This window comes from Xiphophorus couchianus, chromosome 8 (assembly GCF_001444195.1).
Source record: "Xiphophorus couchianus chromosome 8, X_couchianus-1.0, whole genome shotgun sequence".
NCBI lineage: Eukaryota > Metazoa > Chordata > Actinopteri > Cyprinodontiformes > Poeciliidae > Xiphophorus > Xiphophorus couchianus.
In genome coordinates this window covers 14,565,496-14,574,977 of record NC_040235.1, presented here as the reverse complement: position 1 = coordinate 14,574,977, position 9,482 = coordinate 14,565,496, and positions in this window count along the sequence as shown.

Genomic DNA, 9,482 nt, shown 5'->3' with positions numbered 1-9,482 from the left:
TACAAAACGTGTCTGGATTTATTTGGATGGAAAACTCGTGTTTTCCGCAGCGAGTTGCAATTTATTTTGCACCAGAAATAAACCCAAGCTTATTTAACGCCACGTTTAGCCTCTGCGTACGTGTCTGTGTCTGTGTCTGGCTGCTCGCACAAGCAAGCCGCTGCTTTCCAGCTCGCAGTAATGAGATTAGAGGGGTTTCCAACGTAACTTTGCAAGTGCCCGCTAAGAACCCGCAGGGGGCAGCAGATAGCAGAGCCGCAGATTCATCATTATTCAGACACGAGCCCAGCTGCAGGCCGCAGGGATGTTCTTGATGTCTTCGCTGCGTGAGACACGGAAGTCACGCAGAGATGAAAAGTTTATTTAACAGTTTGTTCGCTCTTTCAGTTTCGGGTGCCTGGGAATGGTGATGCAAGGTGCCATCCACCTCTGCTGCATCTACTACTGACCTGATGTTCTTGCACAGAGGCACATTAAGATATCTACTCAGGCCTTCAGGGCAACAGTGACACAGTTTTCTCCCTGCAGTGGAGCTGTCTCTGCAGCATGCGATCTGTAACTAGTTATTGTGTGCAAACTTCCCCATGCTCGTTGTGAAGCTCGGGCAGAAAAGGTTCCCATCCTCTCTGCTTCCCCCAAACAGCCAGTTCTCACATGTTGTAGATAGCATCAATTTGTTGCTATGGAGATTTTGTAACCCAAAGCGCTCTCTGGATAATTTCACTTAAAACAGTGAACTTTGGAGATTTTGTTTCCCTCTTTTGCCTTTTATCTTTTCTTCATTGAGTCTGACAGCTATTAGCTGTTTTAGCTTTATATCATGAATTTCCAGCACAATGTATGAATAATAATAATAATAAAAAAATACTTGTTACATTTATTTTGATAGGAATTGTTGGTGGCAAAAATAACTGTTCCATTTGTAATTTTGCTATAAAATATCTGTGCACTGTCTTTCAACATTGAATAGAAATACTCAGATTGAAAATTTGATCTTTCTAAAAATATCACTATGAGCTGATGCTGTTGCAAGAAAATATTAATTTATAGAAATGCCTGTGTTTGTATAGCTTTATGTATTGCTATAAATGAGCCATGATTTTACAGTGCCACCTAATTTTTCTGAATAATCCACACCAAAAGCTCCCAAATGAAAGATAATGTTGTGTATTTCCCCCCTGAACTTGTTATTTGGGAACTGAAGTTATAATTTAAGGCAACTTTCAGGGAAAATCGCCAGGATTGCATTTGGATGGTTTTAATTGTTTTTTATTCGTTCTAAAAAACATCTTCACAGTATCCTTCAAGATTGAAAAAAAGCATTTAGGATGAGGTGAAACATTGTTAATAAATGAGGAAAGGTAATAATTTTATGAAATTATTTGGCTTACGGTGACAATGTTTTGATAGAAGCTGAAGGAGAAGCTCTTGGGTCATTGAAATGAGGCTGGTCCAGAAGGTTTGGGCTAGTTTAAGCAGGAGCGGATCAGGACGGGTGTGTTGGGAATCTGATCTGCCATGACAAGCTGTAAGGATCCATGAGAAGATCACTAAGAGGAATGTCTTTAAATAATTTATCACAGATTCGTTCCCTCTCAGGTTTTAAGTTTCAAAAGTTAAATCTTCTCTTTCACTCGGTACTAAAGCATATTTATTCACATACTGCATGTAGCATAGATTTACAACAAATGTCATCATTGATAAAAGAAAAGAAAACAGTATGAAAGGCCATCTGCCAGAACGATTGGGGATGTGAAAATAGAATAGAAACATATAAAAGACAGAACCACTGACCCATGAATACGCTCTGTGTTGATAAATAAAGAGCTATTAGAAGCAGTAGCTCTTTCAGTGGCTTCATTTGTGAGAAAAACACAGTCAGTGTTAAGATCTTTACCCTGAAAAACAGAGTACACACAGTTAGCGGCAATGTTAGCTTAACTGTTTGTAAAAATAAATGGAGCTCCATGATAGAAAGAGAACGTGAAATTATTGGCAGCTGTGTCTTCTGAAGAGAACAAAAAAGGTTTACAGCAACAATAATTGCAGATAAGACATAACTGGAGAGTAGTGGGAGTTTCACAGCGATGAAAATGGGAAAGTATGTCCTTTAGACAACAGCATAGCTACAGAAATACCTCAGCATAACCCAAACATCTCCAACTATAGGATTTATCAAAAAGGAAAGTTTTAAGCCAAGTCTTACAAGTAGACAGAGTGTCTCCCTTATATGGACTAAAACTGGGACAAACTGGGAGCTTTTTCCACACCAGAGGAGCTTGAAAAGTTACAAACACTTGAAATAATCTGAACAACTCATTACTGATTTAAAAAGACAAAATAATTATATTTAGGATTATATAAGTATGTGTATTACTGACTTAGAATGCATACTAACAGAGAAAAAAGAGCAAATGGGTTGTTGTTTAAGGCGACATGTGAAAACGTCATGAGATGTTTTAACATTCCCATTCTCCAACAGTAGATATCTGTTGTCAGCTGACGTTGCATTAAACTAGAAATCAACACAACAGTGGGTTTGATTATCTCTGTCATCTGTTAGTTGTGCAATCCAGTAATTGCAGTTAACAGGAACTTTTTGAGATAAATTTTACGTCTGTAAGAACAAGGGTACTTTCCCAGGGGTGAAACACACCCTGCATTGTACTCTGCTCTACTGTTTTAAAGCACAGCAATAAGTAGACACATGTGATTAAAGCCACCAAAAGTAAACTTTACGTAAGCCCTTAGGTATTTCTTTCAAACAGGTTTGAAAATGAACAGCTAAACAAATAAAAGCAGAGTTCTGCGAAACAGAGATCCATGTGCAGAGTTCCTGTAAATTCAAAAAATAAGGGTATTTGTCAAGAAAGGTTGGATTTGACTTTTTATCGCTCTGTGTGTTCCAGTTTGCACAGGGAACATTTCCTTGGCAGTGGAATAAATGGATTACATCAAATACACAAACAAATGTGCACATAAAATTCTGCCTGTACAAACAACTAAAAAAACAAGAAAAAGAGGATGGTGGTCATCTTGAACACATTTGCAAACAGAAAGTTCAGCTGAGGTCCAACAAATTCACGCAAAGATGACCCAGGCATGTCAGTAAATTAGAAGCGGTTGGAAATCTCCCAGAGCTGCTTTAAAAGTAGAACAGCTGCCAGAACTGAAGCTATTAAATATCTCCCAGGCAAGATGCCCAACCCCTGTCATTCTGAAACCGCAAAAGGCTGAAGCAACCAACATCCTCTTGCGTCATAAATTAGAAATTCATGTTCACAGAAATAAAACAATCCGAAACTTTCACACAAATCGTTTAGGAGAACTTTTGACGTTGGAATATTTTATTTTTCTCTAAACTCACTTTTGTTTTTGTATCCAACACCTCAGATGTGCCTGAAATCTGCTCACACCCTTCATGTTACATCCACAAACACAAATATATGTTCGTGGGATGCTGAGTGGCAGACCAACATTATTTTGAAGTGGAAGAAAAACATGCTTTTTAACAATTTTTACAAATAAAAATCTAAAAAAACAACAAATGCAGGAATTTGTATTTAGCCCCTAAAGGTCAATACATGATAACAAAACCTTTTGTTACAGCTTCTTGAGGTTTATCTGTAACACATTTGTACATTAAAAGACTGTTCTGTTCAAACAAAATCCAGCTTATGTTCAAGTGGATTTTGGTCTGAACTTTGACTAGACCATTTACCACATGAATGTGAAATGACCTTCAGTTCTGGGTGAATGTTTGGGGTAACAGTCCTTTTGGTGCTTACATATATTTTTCCACAGTATGATGCTGCCACCATCGTGTTTTAACAAGGGTTGCTGCGTTCAGAGTGTTGGGCAGCGTTAGCTTTCTGACATTTATATCATCTTCCATGTAACCAAAAGTACATAATTTTATAACTGGATCTATGATTAGATTGAATTACACACATGTTGACTCTGTTGATTAAATGTTCTTGTAATTGGTTGGTTTTGTCTTGGGGATATTGCAGTAAAGGGGCCGCAATACAAGCCAACGCCATATTTTTACCTATCTTTCCTTTTAAATCATTTTAAAAAGCAAACATCCTTTTCTTTTTGCTTCAGAGTAGAAATAAAACACAGCTTTGATTTGGCAAGTTTAGAAACAACTGAATATCTGAGGTTTTCAACATGAGAAAAAACGAAACAAACAAAAAAGAAAAAGCTAAAGAATTATTTGTAGAAATTTTGGAAAGCACTCAGAGTTTTAACTGTGATTCAGCATGTGTTCCCAGGAAATTCACCCCCCTGTAAGATGACTAGCACAACGCGTTCTCCCAGTGGGAAACTGTTTAGATAAATGGTTTGGCATCAAGACATAAACATCTGTCAGAAATACCACAAACCAAACACACAGCAGATAGCTGTTTCAAGTCATTGAGATGTGAAGAAAGTGTGAACGACATTCATTAATACCTCCTCAGTGCGCAGTGTATCATGTTCTTTCGCCTGCTTTTTTTCTGTTTCTGTGGAAGTTTTATTTATATTTTCCTCTGTTTAATGAATCAAATTGACATTAAATTTATTTTTCATGCTACCTCGTCTGGTGTGTTATTGACCTTATTTCACTTTTCTCCCCTTGCACAATAAGTTGACCAAATCTCCAATCTGCTACTAGTTAAGCCTGGTGGTGATTAAAATCTTTTACGGGAAAACCTGGATTATTCTGGGAAATGCAGTTTATTTTAGCTAATTCTTCTGAAAACAATAGACCTCTGATGGATTTCTTTTTTCACTCCAACAAATTTAGAAACTAACTTTGGACGAGGTCCAGCTGACATGTTCAAACTGTGCACGGCCTGCACACCGATAAATCCCTGAGAGTGCAACTCTTCTCTTCCTGCAGGATTGTGAAACATGAGCTGCTTCGGTGTTCCTCTACAGCACACACTTTTATAAACTCATTAAGGCCAGGTTTAGTTTAAAGCATGCAATGACAATGCAAGTGTGTTTCTGATCCAAATGATCCTCATTTCGACACACTCCAAAATAAACAACAAAGCCGTTTGTTTGATTTAGTTCGAAACCTCTAAAAACAGAATCAGTCTTTCTGGGAACGATCCCGCATGTGTGTTCTGCTCTCTTTCTTTTGTTTGATAGGTTGCAGCATGTCAGAAAAAAAGAGCAAAGCAAAGAGTTTCTCAACATCCTTGTGAAGAGAGGTATATTAAAAATAAATCCTTCCTTAACACATGTTATTGGTTGACTCTGGTCCAGCTCCCTGCAGCTAACTATGAGAGCCACCAGGTGGCGCATGCGTGCTTTCCAAAGCCACTTCTATTACATGGCTGAGAAAAGGTGGATTTCTGAGGAAGAGGAGAGAATTACGAGGCAGGAAGTAATAAATTGCAAGTAAATATTCTAGGTTTTTAAGCTCTGACCTCATCGCTGATTATCCAGTATAAACTTCAGGGAACTTCATAATACCTTAACTTCACTTAACATAACTTAACTTATAAGTCATCATTAGCTTCACTGTAATCAATATCAATGTAATTTGAAGTGTTCTCTTTTGCAACACTTGACCAGCATCTTTTCTTTTAGTGGAAACTGTAAGCATCAAATTATTTCAAAGATAATTCCATAAACCTAATAGAAATAAAGTGATGTGAATTTAACAGTGAGTTCACTTAGAACAAATAAATCATCCACCATCTTGAGTCTCTTTTTGTTTTTTTGTTAAATTTCCAGACTGTTTAGTTTGGAAAACAAATACAAAATTCTTTATCATATAAGTCTACAGTAACGCTGAAAACTAAAATGTCTCCTCATCTTCAGATTCCCAACAAACAGCTGAGAGTTTTGGGACAAAACTGATAATCCTGGTATTCGAAACAGAATGATGTTGTTAACAAACGCTTGAAAATCCAACCACTAATTAGATTCACTGGTGCCAGGTGTGGCATCAGGAAAACTAAATTCTAGTGTTGAATCAAAATATGCTTCATCAAACTTCCAGTTTAGAAATTAAAACAAGAGAAAAACATGCCAACAACCTCTGACAAGCATTAGTAACATAATAATTATGAGACAACACTTTAACATAAGCTTTAAGATAAATGAAACATATGATTATGTTTTATTGACACTGACATCTAAAATAGTTCTGACAAGATAAAAACATTAATCATCTTAATGTCATTAAAGTCAAATAAAAACATGCTACTGACGTTAGAACATAGAATTTCATAATAAAATGATAAAATAGAAATAAAATAACATAAGACAAAACAACTTAATTGTTTCCCTTGGTAAATGTGTTTGTTTTTTCTTCAATCAAAGAGTGCCATTCCCAAACTACAAACATGGCAGACTAAAATTTGTTCACAACTCCTCATGTTTGATAATTAACCAGGATGAAATCAAGCTCCATGTGAGAAATCCCAGACGGCGCACTGAAGGGAGATGAGAATCAATCATAGGAACGCAATAGACTGGATAGAAAATGACTAGGCTAAATGTGAAATGACAGATAAATTCAGGATAATCTCAATATTTCATCTTTGGGGCTTGCTGTGGTGGCGCAGGGGGTTAGCACGCCCCACATTTGGAGGCCTCAGACCCGCGGACGTCGCGGGTTTGACTCCCGGTCCCGACGACCTTTGCCGCATGTCCTTCAAAAATGGTGCCGGCTCAGCTGGCTGCCTGCAGACGCAGCTCCTGTCGTGTGTGTTAATCTGTGTATAAAAAAAAAAAAATTCTTGCTGTAACTGCGAAATAATTTCCCTGCTGGGATGAATAAAGTATTTCTTCTTCTTCTTTTATATTATTCACAGGTGTGCATTCTCCACCTCAAAATCGTCACATTGGAAGAGTTTGAGCCCATGAGTTGTGCCATCGCTTCCTTTTGGTTCAGATTAAGAAAGACTCAGGAAAGACCATGGAAGACTGCTTGGAAAGGAAACAGTGGTGAAAACCACACTGAACAAGCTATAGCTAGCCCTATTTGAACCTATCAGGTAGACAGCTTTCACTGTAATCTGACACTCCGGGGCAGACTGGCCGCTCACTGGAGGACTACCCTTCCCTCCTGACCTGGGAACGCCTGGGAGTCTCAGATAATAAGCTGGAGAGAGCTGGAGAGAGCTGCAGAGGACGGGGATGTCTGGGTTTTCCTTCATACCTTGGACAAGCGGTGTGTGGATCAATAGTTGGAAACAGGAGTGGATCACATAATATATATTTTTACCCTCTTAAACCCCCACATATTTTATTAAACAAAATCCCTCACATAAAATTTGTTGAACATGAAATCTGTTTATTCAAGAATGAAAATGTTTTTCATGCCATTCAGAAATAATAACAAAAATTTTTAGCTATGTTGTTTTCAGCAATTTAATTACACATTTGTCTAGGTTTAATCCTAAATGACATCATCTTTATAATTGTTAAATTTCTACAGTGGTGATGAATGGACCAGACTGTTCTCTAATTCATTATCCACTGGTCTGTCTGTGCAAGTCTAAGAGCCTGTGTGTCAGGATGAAACGCAAAAAAAAAAAAAAAAAAAATTCAGACGATTGAAAATGTTTCTTACCTAAATGGAAGCCAGAACATTCTGTGCAAACCTGTGACCTGTTATGGTTGTTGATCAGAACCGGGTCACAGACTAATGAGCTCCACTGCTGGTTTAAGAATCAGGTGCTTTAATCTCACCCACACATTTTATCAAACGGTTAAATAAAAAATCCTTTACTTGATTTAGCGTTAGATTCACATACAGCAGAAACAAAGTCCTTCGCTATATTTGTGTGTTCTCTAAAACTTGTCATTAATCGTGTGACTTGAAGACATTTTATTTTGACACTGATATAAAAGAAATAATTGGTAATTAATTTATTCTGTGCTTAAACCTTGTAAACAAGTACCTGAAATTACAACAACCAATGTACTGACCAGCCAAACAACTAAAGAACAAAAAAACATATTTTTCTTTTGTCTAGTAATCCCATTTGCATCTCCAAATCGACATTTTAAAAAGTATTTTTCTTTTCCTATTTGATAAACTTCTGTACAGAGTTTAACTTTAAGGCTGAAAATGTGTGCTGTGCAGAAAACTGAGCAATTGTGTTGGTGAATTCCACATTTTGTCATTTTTTCCCCCAAGTTGCCGACTGTCCTACGTGAGGGTCTTGATGAAACTTGTCGTAATCTTAATAACAGTCTGTAAAACTAATTGGTGAGCAGAAACTGACGCCCCGGATTCACTGATCTAATAAGTCACAGAGGAATAACCGGCTAATTAATCATGATTTTGTTTTTGAAAGGTTATGCGGCGCTCTTCGAGGAATGACTTTGTAGCTGAAAGCGCTTTGTTAAATCTTCTAAGAAAAAGGAAATATAAAATCTCACATTAACCAACAGTGGCTACTGAAACTGCTGAAGTTTTCCATCTAATTAAGTATTTTATTACTATTTTAATACTATTTCTCAAAATTCTTGATCAAATTCTCAAACAGTAATCATCATTTCTGTTTAAACCATGCAAATCCTCTAGTTGTGTAAACAAGACAGTGTTTATGTCTGACACAACGTGCAGACATGATGAAGCACTTCAGTGTTGGCTACAAACCAGAACACGATCCTCCGTTATCCGACTCTGCTGTTTCCTTTATGTGAACGGATGGAGATCACAGATGGATGCCTGGGGCTCTCCCCCTGCGAACATGAACCCCCTCGCCAGCAGAGTCGCTACGAGTCAGCAGGATGTTGACATTATTCAGCCCTTCGACAGGCCCGTGCAGGGAGGCCGCTCTCATCAACACCACTGTTAGATGCTGACATGGAAAGCTGAGCCATCAGAATCTCTGCAAAGAGTCTGAGAAGAATGAGCGCTATGCACTTTCATGGATTTTGGTACTGTCCACAGTCGGTGATTAATGCAAAAGGAGCAACGCTATCTTATGCACACAAAGTGGGAAGAGGGGTTTGTTTCTAAGAACATAGAATAGTGGAAATTTTACCTGACCAGGAAAGATGTTGGCCCTTGGGAAAAGTCCTGTAGAGTCTCAAATGACCTTTAATAAACTGCAAAACCACAAAATTGTTCAAGGTGTGATTTAACTTATAATATGGGAAAAATGTCTTATTCCATTGACAGATTATTTTCCTTAGAACTGATACTTTTCCATCAATATTAAGGAATTATTGGCTTAAAACAAGCTCCTATGTTGTCTAAGTTAGTTTCTAGTTCAAATGTCTTTGTAAACTTGAAATAAGTTAAACTATCTTAAAAGTAACTTTTCAGGAAGCTATAGGGCCTTGTTTTAAGTAAATAATTTCTTAATATTGATGAAAAAGTATTTGTTCTATTGGCAGATTATTTAACTTATAACAAGACATTTTTTCCATGTTATAAGTTAATTTATCTGTCAATCGATCTAGAACATTTTCATCAATATTAAGGAATTATTTACTTAAAACAAGGCCCTATAATTTAC